Source organism: Eurosta solidaginis, chromosome 2 (assembly GCF_040869045.1).
Source record: "Eurosta solidaginis isolate ZX-2024a chromosome 2, ASM4086904v1, whole genome shotgun sequence".
NCBI lineage: Eukaryota > Metazoa > Arthropoda > Insecta > Diptera > Tephritidae > Eurosta > Eurosta solidaginis.
In genome coordinates, this window is record NC_090320.1 from 289,052,104 (window position 1) to 289,067,548 (window position 15,445).

Here is a 15,445-nt window from a genome sequence, read left to right on the forward strand (position 1 = left end):
GTTCATTTATTTCACAACCTACTTATTTTATTATTCTCCGTTGTTTTACAGTTGTTTTACACGTTGTGTCATTATATGATGATGGGACGCCAGTCGGCAAACGAAAATAAAATGCCAACATCTTAGCTAATGAAATTTTAATGGTAAATGGGCAATTGTCGTTGTCATTTATTGGTCTACTTAGTTGTCACTTTGTAGTCAAATTTGACGTTGTATAAAAAAATACTTTTGTTGACATGCTCAAGTATTACAGTGTTTTAAGAATTAAGTTGTATAGCGGGAAATTGAACTCACTTAAACTTGAAACTGCCTTCACTTCATTGAGATCGTCATGGCTTAACTTTTAAAAAATTCATTATACATATGGGATAGCCACAATCCGTATTTTTCATTTTATCAGTTAGATTGCACCTACTTCAACAGAACCAAGGGTTGTTGATTTACTAATCACACAATCATACTTCTTGTCACTACAGCACTTATTTTGCGTTCGTTTGCAGCAATGTCGTACGTGGTGTGAAAAATTGTAAGGCTAATTTTCCTTTTAAGTAGGTGTTACATAGAGCTACATCAACCAATAAACAGATCCCGCATTAAAAAATGAGAGAGCACAAAAATCATAATAAATTTTCCCGGCGTGACGTCAAGCTTTTGACAACATGTTTCATTGCTGACGCACTGTTCAGACTTTATTCCAATTTTAGTATTTTGCTCTGCTCTTACCTCCTACTAGTAAATAGTATTCATATTCATATTTATGAAGTCAATGGCAGAAGCCTTACTGACTAGATTTACATGTTTACAATTTAAATTAAAACTAAATAACAATTAATTCAAGGATAAGATCAATTTTCTCGATAGACTCAATACGTAACTTAAACAAAGGCTTGGGCTTTGCAAGGTCAAGATTCAACCTTCTAGACATTTTATTAAACTCTTCGAGGCCTCTTATGAGAGGGGCAAAGCTAAGGTAATTGGTTCTGGTTGAAGCTCGTAGAATATATTGTGAGAGCGTAGAGATCTGCTGGGAACGTACAAATTTAACTGCCCAAGCACAGCTGAGCAATCAATAGTACCAGAGATAATATCATAAATAAACATTAAATGTTGTACTGAACGTCTGACATGCAGTGGCGTAACGCTTATAAGCATGCACCTATTTATATAGGTTGGCAGGGGATTAACAAAATGGAGGGGTAGGAGGGCAAATCGAATGTATTTACGTTGAAGTTTTCATAGCATACGTATGAAAAGCTGAATGTTTACAAGTGGGACGCGATCTGTAAAGTCTGCCAAAATTCACATACAGCACTTATTGAAATATATATATTGTGACGCATATTAGCAACACTAAGGGATACTATCATCTCTAAGCCGGTACTAAGCAGTGACTTGTATGCACATCAACAAATCAATCATTATGTCTACCCATATGTCCATACAAGCAGCGGAGAGTAACGCACAAACACATGCATATATCTCAGATACTCCCAAAAGTATGCAATCATTTGTGCAAGTATCACTCACATATACCCGCGCATGGGCTATGATAGAAGCTATAAAATCGTGCATCTGTAGTTATAGCTGAAATAGACACGCCTAGAAGTATTCGAACTAAAAATCACAGAGTATAAAAGGAGGTAAAGCTGAGAATCAGTTTGAGTTTGATTTAAGCACGCTATCTGTCGAGAAGTAGTGGTGTTATTTTGAAAGTAGTCTAACAAAACCATTTTGCATTATTCAATAGTGGAGTAATTTATTCAAATTGCACTAAATTCGTTACAATATATAACAAGTAAGGAAGGCTAAGTTCGGGTGTAACCGAACATTACATGCTCAGTTGAGAGCTATGTTGACAACATAAGGGAAAATAACCATGTAGGAAAATGAACCGAGGGTAATCCTGGAATGTGTTTGTATGACATGTGTATCAAATGAAAGGCATTAAAGAGTATTTTAGGAGGGAGTGGACCAAAGTTCTATAGGTGGACGCCATTTAGGGATATCGCCATAAAGGTGGATCAGGGTTGACTCTAGAATTTGTTTGTACGATATGGGTATCAAATGAAAGGTGTTAATGAGTATTTTAAAAGGGAGTGATCCTTAGTTCCATAGGTGGACGCCGTTTCGAGATATCGCCATAAAGGTGGACCAGGGGTGACCCTAGAATTTGTTTGTGCGATATGGGTATCAAATGAAAGGAGTTAATGAACATTTTAAAAGGGAGTGGGCCTTAGTTCTATAGGTGGACGCCTTTTCGAGATATCGCCATAAAGGTGGACCAGGGGTGACTTTAGAATGCGTTTGTACAATATGGGTATCAAACCAAAGGTGTTAATGAGTGTTTTAAAAGGGAGTGATCCTTAGTTCCATAGGTGGACGCCGTTTCGAGATATCGCCATAAAGGTGGACCAGGGGTGACCCTAGAATTTGTTTGTACGATGTGGGTATCAAATGAAAGGTATTAAAGAGTATTTTATGAGGGAGTGGACCATAGTTCTATAGGTGGACGCCATTTAGGGATATTGCCATAAAGGTGGATCAGGGTTGACTCTAGAATTTGTTTGTACGATATGGGTATCAAATGAAAGGTGTTAATGAGTATTTTAAAAGGGAGTGATCCTCAGTTCCATAGGTGGACGCCGTTTCGAGATATCGCCATAAAGGTGGACCAGGGGCGACCCTAGAACTTGTTTGTACGATATGGGTATCAAATGAAAGGGGTTAATGAACATTTTAAAAGGGAGTGGGCCTTAGTTCTATAGGTGGACGCCTTTTCGAGATATCGCCATTAAGGTGGACCAGGGGTGACTCTAGAATGTGTTTGTACGATATGGGTATCAAATTAAAGGTATTAATGAGGGTTTTAAAAGGGAGTGGTGGTAGTTGTATAGGTGGTCGCCTTTTCGATATATCGGTATAAAGGTGGACCAGGGGTGACTCTAGAATGCGTTTGTACGATATGGGTATCAAACGAAATGTGTTAATGAGTATTTTAAAAGGGCGTGGGTCTTAGTTCTATAGGTGGACGCCTTTTCGAGGTATCGCCATAAAGGTGGACCAGGGGTGACTCTAGAATGTGTTTGTATGATATGGGTATCAAATTAAAGGTATTAATGAGGGTTTTAAAAGGGAGTGGTGGTAGTTGTATAGGTGGTCGCCTTTTCGAGATATCGGCATAAAGGTGGACCAGGGGTGACTCTAGAATGCGTTTTTACAGTATGGGTATCAAACGAAAGGTGTTAAGGAGTATTTTAAAAGGGAGTGGGCGTTAGTTCTATAGGTGGGCCTTTTCGAGATATCGCCATAAAGGTGGACCAGGGGTGACTCTAGAATGTGTTTGTACAATATGGGTATCAAACGAAAGGTGTTAATGAGTATTTTAAAAGGGCGTGGGGCTTACTTCTATAGGTGGACGCCTTTTCGAGATATCGCCATAAAGGTGGACCAGGGGTGACTCTATAATGTGTTTGTACGATTTGGGTATCAAATTAAAGGTATTAATGAGGGTTTTAAAAGGGAGTGGCGGTAGTTGTATAGGTGGTCCCCTTTTCGAGATATCGGCATAAAGGTGGACCAGGTGTGACTATAGAATTTGTTTGTGCGATATGGGTATCAAATGAAGGGGGTAAATGAGCATTTTAAAAAGGAGTGGGGCTTAGTTCTATAGGTGGTCGCCTTTTCCAGATATCGCCATAAAGGTCGACCAGGGGTGACTCTAGAATTTGTTTGTTCGATATGGGTATCTAATGAAAGGTGTTAATGAGTCTTTTTAAAAGGGAGTGGGCTTAGTTCTACAGGTGGTCGCCTTTTCGAGATATCGCCATAAAGGTGGACCAGGGGTGACTCTAGAATTTGTTTGTTCGATATGGGTATCAAATTAAAGGTATTAATGAGGCTTTTAAAAGGGTGTGGTGGTAATTGTATATGTGAAGGCGTTTTCCAGATAGCGACCAAAATGTGGACCAGAGTGACCCAGAATATCATCTGTTGGATACCGCTAATTTATTTATATATGTAATACCATGAACAGTATTCCTGCCAAGATTCCAAGGGCTTATGATTTCGCCCTGCACACCCATTTTACAAAGTTGTTTTCTAAAGTTATATTTTCGTCAATAAGCCAATCCAATTACCATGTTTCATCCCTGCTGTCGTATTTGGTATAGAATTATGGCATTTTTTTCGTTTTTGGTAATTTTCGATATCGAAAAAGTGGGTGTGGTCATAGTCGGATTTCGTCCATTTTTTATACCAATACAAAGTGAGTTCAGGTAAGTACGTGAACTGAGTTTAGTAAAGATATATCGATTTTTGCTCAAGTTATCGTGTTAACGGCCGAGTGGAAGGACAGACGGTCGACTGTGTATAAAAACTGGGCGTGGCTTCAACCGATTTCGCCCTTTTTCACAGAAAGCAGTTATCGTCCTAGAATCTAAGCCTCTACCAAATTTCACAAGGATTGGTAAATTTTTGTTCGACTTATGGCGTTAAAAGTATCCTAGACAAATTAAATGAAAAAGGGCAGAGCCACGCCCATTTTGAAATTTTCTTTTATTTTTGCATTTTGTTGCACCATATCATTACTGGAGTTGAAAGTTGACATAATTTACTTATATACTGTAAAGATATTAAATTTTTTGTTAAAATTTGACATAAAAATTTTTTTTTTTTAAATGGGCGTGGTCGTTCTCCGATTTTGCTAATTTTTATTAGGCATACACATGGTAATAGGAGTAACGTTCCTGCCAAATTTCATCATGATATCTTCAACGACTGCCAAATTACAGCTTGCAAAAATTTTAAATTACCTTCTTTTAAAAGTGGGCGGTGCCACGCCCATTGTCCAAAATTTTACTAATTTTCAGCGTCATCAGTTCAACTCACCTACCAAGTTTCATCGCTTTATCCATCTTTGGTAATGAATTATCGATATCGAAAATTTCGAAAAACCGAAAAAGTGGGCGTGGTTATAGTCCGATATTGTTCATTTTAAATAGCGGTCTGAGATGAGTGCTCAGGAACCTAAATACCAAATTTCATCAAGATACCTCAAAATTTACTCAAGTTATCGTGTTAACGGACAGACGGAGGGACGGACGGACATGGCTCAATCAAATTTTTTTTCGATGCTGATGATTTTGATATATGGAAGTCTATATCTATCTCGATTGCTTCATACCTGTACAACCAAACGTTATCCAATCTAAGTTAATATACTCTGTGAGCTCTGCTCAACTGAGTATAAAAATCAAATTCTGTGTGTGTGTGTGTGTATGTTCGCTATGGAAACGTATTTCCCACACTTCAATCATCACCAAATTTTGGCTATAGGTTCTTTCGATCTACAGGAAGGTTTTGGGCCAAAAATAATTTCGATAAAATGGGCGTGGCACCTTCCAAACAAATGAAATCTTTAGTACTGCATAACTCTGAAGGTATACATGCCAGAACAATGAAATTCAGTGAGGAGTAATATGAGGTCAATCCCTAACACCACCAAGAAAATGTGGAATTGGGAAAAACGGGGCGTGGCACCTGCCATATAAATGGAATATCTATATATATAAAAATCAAATTATGTGTGTGTGTGTATATGTTCGCTATGGAAACGTATTTCCCACACTTCAGTCATCACCAAATTTTGGCCATAGGTTCCTCCGATCAACAGGAAGGTTTTGGGCTAAAAATAATTTCGATAAAAGGGGGCGTGGCACCTTCCAAACAAATGAAATCTTTATTACTGTATAACTCTGAAGGTATACATGCCAGAACATTGAAATTCAGTAAGGAGTTATATGAGGTCAATCCCTAACACCACCAAGAAAATGTGGGGTGAAGGAGAAGGGGGCGTGGCACCTCCCACAAATGGAATATATCATACTTGATATCTCTGGATGTAATAATGGTAGGATAATGAAAATTGGTAAGGAGTTATATGACGTTAAGGCCTAACAACTCCAGTAAAATGTGGAATTGGAAAAAAGGGGCGTGACACCTTCCCTACAAATGGGATTTTTCAGAACTATTGCTGCCGTACAAACCTAGGTTATTTTAACACCTAAAGTTTGACTGCTTTGTTGAGTTTGGCTGTTATTCCTTTTGAACGTTTAGTAATCTGCCGCCGTTAAAAAAATTTGTTAGCTTCAGTCTATCTATGCACTCAGAAAAAACTTGAATGAAATGGCACTTAAGAAATTTTTTCCTCTTCGCATGGCAAAAATTTCTTCAAAATAAAAAGGAATTTGAAAAAGTGTTCCCCATTTTGAAGAAATTTGGGCATGCGAATGAGGAAAAAAATTCTTAAGTGCCATTTCATTCCCATTTTTCTTCAATCGGGAGAAATTTTTTCTGAGTGTGGAAACGTATTTCCGACACTTCAATTATTATGAAATTTTGGCTGTAGTTTCCTTCGATCAAGATGAAGGGTTTTCGAATTAAGAATTTTCAATAAAATTTTTTTTTTTTGGCTATGCGAACGAGCAATCTTAGCTCCCAAAAATGATAATGTTCACAAAATCAATGATCGCACCAAATTCCTGGTGAAGTGACGAAATATAAATCGATCGACACAGTTGCAGATGAAGATCAAATTGTGAATTATCCAATTGAATTTCTAAACTCTTTAGAACCACCTGGAATGCCTGCGCATATATTAAGTTTGAAAATTCGCTCACCAATCATGCTTCTTCGGAATTTAAACCCACCAAAATTGTGCAATGGAACCAGACTTTGCGTTAGGAAATTAACGCCGAATGTAATCGAAGCAACAATCATTAGCGGTAAGAGAAAGTGCGAACGTCAAGCTGTGAAGTTGTGTTTTGATTTCTACTGTGCCTTATTTTGTCTTAAATAAATAAATTTGTTTGTTTAAATAATTATTGTGCTAAAAATAAGTGTAAACACGTTGTGTACTGCATTCGCAATTTAAAGTTCTGCTTTTCTTTAGTAAAATAAATTGTATCTTAAAAATAATTGATAAAGTGTGTATATCCATACATACATACATATTTGCCGAGTCACTTTGCATATTTGTTGTTGCATTTGATTGGCATTTACATATTTTCAGTTTTCAATTGTTATTTGCTCGTGCACATTTACTTCATTTTCTTTTCACTGCCACAGCTGTTTGCATTGTGTGTTGTTAAGCGTCAGTTAATAGCGATCTTAAACTGCACATACAGTGATCTTCAAACTGCTCAAACAGTGATTTTCTTACTGTGATCTCCAAACTATTTTCACTGCCTCCGTCTGTTTAATCAATTTTACTTTAACTTATAATGTCTTGCAATTTTGTTAACTGCCAATTGAAAGGTGATACCGAGCGTTTCGTGTCGTGCTGGCTTTGTGATGAGCTTGCTCATATGAAGTGCGCTAGTTTGACAGCAAGGGTGTGTGATGCGATCAACGATAACAAGGGTGTGCGTTGGTCGTGCTTGAAATGCAGATCCACCGAAGTGGATCTTTTTAAGCTTTTCAAACATACCCGAAACGCATTCTCCGAAATCGGTAAGGAACTTTCTACATTAGGGGATAAATTCAAGTATTATGAAAACTTGTTTAAAACTTTCAAATGTATTACCGATTCAGCTGCTAATGCTAACAGCGACAGTCGTGACAGCAAACGAAAACGAACTGATGTCTCGGCTGGCGTATTGACCCTAGACCCCGTTCAAAACATCCAGAACCCAATCGTTCCTACACCTAGCACGATAGAATTAATAAACTTAGCACCTCCAAGTCCTCTTACAGTAGAGCCTTCAACATCAAAGGCACCTCCAACAAAACTAGCAGCTAGAAAAAATATTGAACCTGCAAACCGTTCTCAGGCGACTGAGCCTGGAACTAGGAAGTTGGTTGTAGTCCCTCCTAAAAAATCGATATTCGTGTCAAGATTCGACAGGGATACTACTGAGGAGGATCTGAAATCGTATATCTTCTCAAAAAGGAAAACCCATGACGTAACAATTCGGAAATTTAATTTTAGTTATGAAAGAAACGTATCTTCCTTTAGATTAGATGTACCTATTGACCATTTTGACACTATCTTGAGTAACGATTTTTGGCCCTCTGGGGCACTTGTGCGGGAATTTGAATATAGGCGGAATAAGAGTGTTCCAAACTTGGCAAAGATCCCTGTTAATAACACTGAGTCAAAAAACTGAACGAAAAATCTGCTTTAGATATACTTTACCAAAATGTTAGAGGCTTAAACACCAAGTTAACAGAACTGTTTTTAAAATCATTTAACTCAAGCTACGATATAATTGCTTTAACCGAAACCTGGCTGAAACCTCATGTTTTTAACTCAGAGATCCTCTGTAATGACTACCAGATATTTCGAAATGACCGCCTGAACAGGGTTGGAGGTGGGGTTCTGCTTGCTGTACACTCTTCAATACCATCTGAAGAGATTTGCGTAACCGCCACCGATACAACTGAGTTCTTGTGCATACGCACACAACTAGCAAATATCCACATTTATTTGGCCATCTGTTATATCCCGCCATCTTCTGAACTGTCCGTTTATATGAATCACATTTCCTTGCTAAGAACTGTTAATTCGATGCTAAAGCCTTCCGATTCCATTATTGTATTGGGTGACTTCAATATGCCACACATATCATGGTGCATCTCTGACTTTAATATCGTACCAGTTTCGTCAAAGTCTTCCAACAATGAATTTCTAGACGGAATGTCTGAGCTGTGCCTTCAACAAATCAACATCCAATCGAATAAATTCGGAAGAGTGTTGGATTTAGCCTTTGTGGATGATGAATCTAAATATTCCATTAGTCGATGCGAACCCATTATTGAACCTGAAGATGCTTACCACCCTTCCCTCAAAATAGTTTACGAAGTTGTAAATTATGCTTGTAACAGCGGAAATAAACGATACGACTCCAGTTATCGCTTCGACTTTGCGAAGGCCAATTTTAAAAAATTAAATCGTGATCTATCTCGAATAGTGTGGCCAACATTTAATGCTGATGTGGAGCAAAGCGTTTCTCACTTTTACAATACCATTTACTGTCTTTTTGAAAAATACGTACCTAAGCGGATTTGTGTACATTCCGATACAAGCCAAGTATGGTTCACTAAAGAGCTGAAAATTTTAAAGAATAAAAAGTCTCGATCTTTCAAGTTGTTCAAAAAGACGGGTTTACATAACCATTACTTACAGTACTCGATTCTACGCTGCAAGTATTTTCAATTGAACAAAAAGTGTTACAAAGCTTATCTTTGTAAAATGAAAAGAAATATAACTTGCAACCCGAAGGCATTTTACGGATTCGTAAACTCTAAACGCAGGGTGAAAGGGTTTCCATCATCCATGAAATTCCAAGATAATATTTCCAGCGATGATCAAGAGATCGCCGACTTCTTTGCGGAATTTTTCAAATCAAATTACTCTATTGAGACCAACGTTCCACCTAATGAATACCCATACCATATTGATTCATGTTATTCAATCAGAGCTCCATTTATATCTTCAGAAGATGTATTATCTTATTTAAAAACTTTAAAAGTATCATATTCATACGGCCCCGACAGGATCCCGACACACTTTCTTAAAAAATGTGCCGCAAACATCTATCAGCCGCTAACAGAATTATTTAATTTATCTTTAATTTATGGCGTTTTCCCAACAATATGGAAGGAATCTTTTCTTATTCCGCTTCATAAAAATGGAAGCAGGTCTTCAATAGAAAACTACCGGGGCATAGCAAAGTTATCCGCTATCCCAAAGTTATTTGAGGCTATTGTTACCCACCACCTAACATTCCCTATTTCCCCCATAATTGCAAGCTCGCAGCATGGGTTCTGTAAGGGCAAATCACCTATCACCAATTTACTAGAATTTACCACCCACGTTTCTAATGGATTTAGAAAAGGCCTTCACACTGATGTAATTTACACCGATTTCAGTAAAGCTTTCGACAAAGTATCACACCCATTACTTATTCATAAGCTCAGTCAACTCGGTTTTCAACCCCGTCTTATATGTTGGATTTCTTCGTATCTTGGTTATCGTACGCAAAAAGTAATCTTTAAAAATACACTTTCTGGGGTCATCAATGTTTCTTCTGGTGTTCCTCAGGGCAGCCATCTTGGTCCGATTCTGTTCTTGTTGTTCATAAACGATATATCTGGTACAATTAAATACTCAAAAATCTTGATGTACGCAGACGATGTAAAACTTTTCAAATCATGTGCCTCGGTTGAGGAACATTCCTTGCTTCAAATGGATTTAAATCACTTGGTTACCTCGTGCAATGTAAATTATATGCCGCTCAATCTCAAAAAATGTAAATTCATGTGTTTTTCTCGGAGAGTTTCGCCACCAGCTTCATATACAATTAACAACTATAGTCTAGAAACTGTAAATAATTTTATTGGCTTGGGAGTCATGATGGATTCCAAACTTAGTTTCAATCTTCATATTAATGCTACAGTGAATAAAGGCAAAGGTGTTTTTGCATTTGTTAAACGGTGGTCAAAAGAATTTAACGACCCTTACATAACTAAATCACTTTTTACAACATTAGTTAGGCCAATATTAGAATACGGCTCGATAATTTGGAATCCGCGTTATCAAGTCCATGCAGACAGTCTCGAATCAATACAAAAACAATTTTTACTATTTGCCTTAAGAAATTTCCAATGGGACTCTTTAACTAATCTTCCACCTTATACTAATCGATTAAAGCTTATCAATCTTCCAATTCTTGCTAGTCGAAGGGAAATGCTTGGTGTGATATTTATGACAAAACTTTTAAATGGATCAATTTCGAGCCCATTCCTTCTGAATGAAGTGAACTTTTGCGTTCCCTCTCGGACATCGAGACACTTCAAACCTCTTCTGCTGAAACAATGTAGAACGAATTTCGAACAAAATGAACCTTTTCGGCGTTTATGCCAAGATTATAACTCTCACTCAAACACATTTGATAGCTCGGACTCCCTTTTTTCTATAAAAAAGATTGTTCTCACCTCTCTAAATTAATGTATAATACGTTTGCTTCTGTTCTCTTTAAGTATTACGCTTGGCTGATGAAATTTCTTCTGTAGCTGAGCAGTCTCAGATCGTGACGCTTGACAAACCGCTGCCCATCAAAGACTCGGCAAAATAAAAAAAAAAAAAAAAAAGTTATTATATATATATATAAATCGATCGCGTGAACAGGATTAGCCTGGTTTCATTGGGACACTTGAGGGCAGCGCGCTGCCACAACGTCCATTAAAAAAAAAAAAAAAAAAAAAAAAAAAAAAAAAAAAAAAAAAAAAGCAAGGGTGAAGATGTGCTCATACCACGGATCCCAATGATTCCTACAGATTTGCCATTAAATTTTAAGCGCTTACAGTTTTCTGTACGCCTTGCTTTTGCAATTACAATCAACAAAGCACAAGGACAATCGCTTACTGTTGCCGGCTTAAATTTAGAGAGTCCGTGCTTTTCCCATGGGCAGCTATATGTTGCTTGCTCTAGTGCTGGAACACCAAAAAATTTGTTTATCTTTGCACCGAACCAATAAACCAAAACTATTGTGTACCCACATCCATTACAATAAGATACAAGAATAAAATGATTTAAACGAAAATTTCATCAAATATGCGTACATAATTCAATTCCATTTACAGATTAATAAACTAAATTATCAACAAACAAAACAGAAAAAATAATGCAACATTAATTCGATCTCGGGTGTTACAACGTACGCCGGGTAAAGCTAGTATTATATAAAAATGGAGTATGTTGAGTCAGCAAGGTCGGCTAACCCTGTTTTGCGATAACAGTCGCCAATTGGGAGCACCAAGGGAGGTCAAAGCTTCCTTCAACTGTCTCTCCCAACTCAGTGAAGGTCTTCTCTTTCCTCTGTTTACAAACTGTCGGAGCGTATTCGTTCATCCGCATAATATGACCTGGCTAGCGAAGTTTTCTGTTGTTTTATTCCCTGCACTATCGTCATATCTGCGAAAAGCCGTCGACATCACGGATAGGACTGTAAATCTTCCGGAGAACTTTTCTCTCGAATACTGCAAGAGCCATCTCATCTTCTCTCGATACCTTCCATGATTCCGAGCCATAAATCAGGACAGGTATGATGAGTGGCTTGTAGAGCGACATTTTGTTCGTCGAGAGAGAACTTTACTTTCCATGGCTTAAAGAAGCACCAGAAGCAAGAGTTATTCTCCGTTTGATTTCTAGGCCGACATTGTTTTTGCTATTAATGCTGCTTCCCAAATAGACGAAAACCTTCACAGTCTCGAATTTATATCCGTCAACAATGACGTGGCTACAATGGCCACAATGACAGCAAGTACTTCTGCTTGTCCACAGTTACTGCAAGGTCCACTTTTTTTTGCTTTTTTATCTTTCTTTATTTGGCAACTCTTCGCCTCCATGTTTGAACAGCCCGGTGGGTATCCCGTCATTACTTGGCACCTTGTTATTTTTTAGCCGTGCTATTGCCCATTCTCACTTCTCCAAAGTTGGATGCTGGAGCGTGTTTTTCATTATCGGCAATCGGGGTATCGGGTTCGTGTTCCCCCACACTATGTACGTCAGTTGCCAGATCCCCATTATCTTCTGTCATTAAAAGAGCAACCGAAAATAATAATAATAATATTTTTCGCGTTAAATATCCGGGGAGATAGAGCCCACTTTCCTTTCCGAATGTGGTGGCATCTCTAACTTAAGCTGTTGACCAGCTTATGCAGATACAGAATGTACGGTTTGTTTTCCGTAAACGAGGGGGTGTGTCATCTGTGTTAGTCGTTTTTGTTCGGTAAGATGAAGTAGCAACTTCTAGCTTCAGATAGTGAGTTCGCGATGGATGGGGTATTAAAAACTGATGATTGTGAGGAGTATCCGTGTGATAAGTCATCGAATCTTTCACTCAGGCTTTTCATGGCAGAAATAAATTTGGAGCGCTTGTCAAATCACTGCCGAGCGGCGATCCGACTTAGAAGAACCTTTTTTTAATTGAAAAAGCTGTTTTATAAATTTTTGATGCTGCTTTTCTGAACCTAGGACCTACGGAGTAGAAAGCGGAGCACGCTCCTCTCTTTCGGATGTCGCTCATATCAACTTTACCACGTATCATACCACATCCGTCTTCAAAACTCAGCTGACATCCTTCAAGCAGAGCTAATAGGAATAGGTAAGGCCTCTTGTTGGAGAACTCTATATACGGTCGAAAAGTATGCATATACCCTGTGCTCCTTGGATTCACCTCTTACATCCTTCAAGGCCGCCGGTAACTGTAGGAAGGTGCTGCGCAATGTAGCAAACTCAGCGACCATTGCTGTCACATATGTACATACATGGCTATCAGCTCACAGGAATGTATACGACAGTGAAGAAGCGGAGTAACTAACAAAGGCCGGTACATCGTAAAACATAACTGAGCAGTTTCAGTATATTGATCGCTTACATTAATGAAAATTGACATTTTTAGCTATCTAGAGAAAACCTCTACTAAAAATTGGTACTCTACCGACACATAAGATCGCCAAAGAATTTTCTTAGATTACAACCAAAAAAACAGAGGATTTACAGACACATTTGGGATGACAGGCACTATTACAAGAATTTTGCCATTTGGCCCAAAAGCAGAAAGAATCCCCTTCAACGACATGTGCTGGAGGTGCAACGAAAAGGGTTTTAAGGAAACAGTCACCCATTTCCTCTGCTAATGACCAGCCCTAGCAAATATCAGGTATCGAACACCTAGGCGGTTTTTGCTGTCCTATCTAAGAGAGATATAAAAATGATCTAGTCTCGCCTGCTGGGCAGTAAAGCAACAAACCAACCAACGAAATATATTGTTGGCCCATTAGATTTCAGTGTAGTAACCACACTTACGCTTACATTCGATATTGCGCCATAAAGCAAACCAAAACCACACACAACGCCTACGCTTACACTTACCTTACGCTTAAATTCTGGATTATACCGTAAGCACAGTTGTTTACTTACCAAAAACCACTTGTGTATATCAATTAAAGTTTCACTTCCGGGTTTGCTTAAGTCAAAGCAACACTTGGTTGTAGTAAATGACAGTAGGCATTCAAGTATTTAATTTTTGGTGTTCACTAAATAAACACTGCACTACGGCTTTACAAATACACTCTGGCTATAGTCGGCAGCTTCTTTATTAATGCGTACACTGTTACAAAAAGACTGGTAAAATCAACGAAATACGGGTCAATTCAACCGAAATTTCTGTCAATTTTTATCCATCGCAACAGGGTGTTGAATCAACGGCACACAAATCGTTGATTCGTTATTGACGTTTTAGTAGTCAAATAAAAAAAAAAAAGTTGTTTCGTTATACTTCACCCATAGTTTTGTTTAATTAACAATTATTAAGAATACCAATAAAAACTGTTAATATGAAAGGGATTTCTGTTCTTTTGAAATTACCAGTGCAAACTGTCAAATGAAAAGAGTTTATTGTCGAAATGACTTTACCAGTGTAATCTATTGAAATTGCAGATATTTCTGCTTTTTCTAGATTAATAGTGTAAACTTTTACATCAACAGAGCTTTGTGTCCATATGACATTAATACCTGTGAAAAAAATAAAAGCAGGATAAATATATATTTAAACAAACGTAGTTTTATTATTTGTATAAATTACACATAAGTACATTTCATTTCTAATGATTTTATTGTCATATTTAGTAATATTAATTAAAATAATAATAACTTAAATCTGAATTCAAATAAACAAAACTTGTACCGAATTACCATCGACAGCTTTGTACGAAAGTATGTTCCCATATATATACGTAAATATGTGAATACATAAATACACATGCTTGCTACATATATATTTGCTAAATATGTACATATTCACACACGCGTTAGTATATGCTCTAGCGAAAATAACATCACTGCACCGTTTGTTAAACCAAATTGGCGTCGGTTTCAAGAACTTTATTTCAACTTTTTTTTTTAACTTTTCATCATATTGTTATATTATAATTATACTAGCTGGCCCGGCAGAGTTATCCTGCCCGGTAATATTCCTTCCAGTGCTTTACAAACTTTTCCTGGAAACGCAAGCATTTGTCATTTAGAAGCTCATATAAAAAATTCCGCACCTCGCTTCCTATCTCAAGCTTTATCTCTCCATTCGCTTTCTCCCTCTTTTCTCCTTTAAATATTTCTTTATTTTTCCTTTCTCTTTCCCCTTCCTATTCATTCCCCTTTTCCCTTTTCCTTTCTCTTTCCCTTTTTCTTTCCCTTTTCCTTTCATTTAGAAAAGAGGTGTGGCACCCCCCAATTTAACGCCTTCAGATAAACTTCAAGGATAATAAAACACAAATAGCTCAAATTTCAATGTTATTTATTTGAACGGAATCGAAATCAGTAGAGAACCATATGAAGAACAATGTTTTTTGTTTTGTTTTCCGGCGCAAAAACAAACAACGA

General features: G+C 37.5%; 1 protein-coding gene across 6 annotated transcripts in view; it reads right to left on the minus strand.

The window, feature by feature from the left end:
• Positions 1 to 15,445, minus strand: part of LOC137241140 (tropomyosin-1-like) — an 857,608-nt gene that overhangs the window by 223,189 nt on the left and 618,974 nt on the right. The window contains exon 1 of one of the 6 annotated variants that reach the window (XM_067768427.1): positions 6,678 to 6,726. The exons of the other annotated variants lie outside the window; for them this stretch is intronic. The gene's annotated coding sequence lies outside the window, so the exon portion shown is untranslated. Of the gene's footprint in view, positions 1 to 6,677; positions 6,727 to 15,445 lie in introns of those variants that run through there. 6 annotated transcript variants of the gene reach the window in all.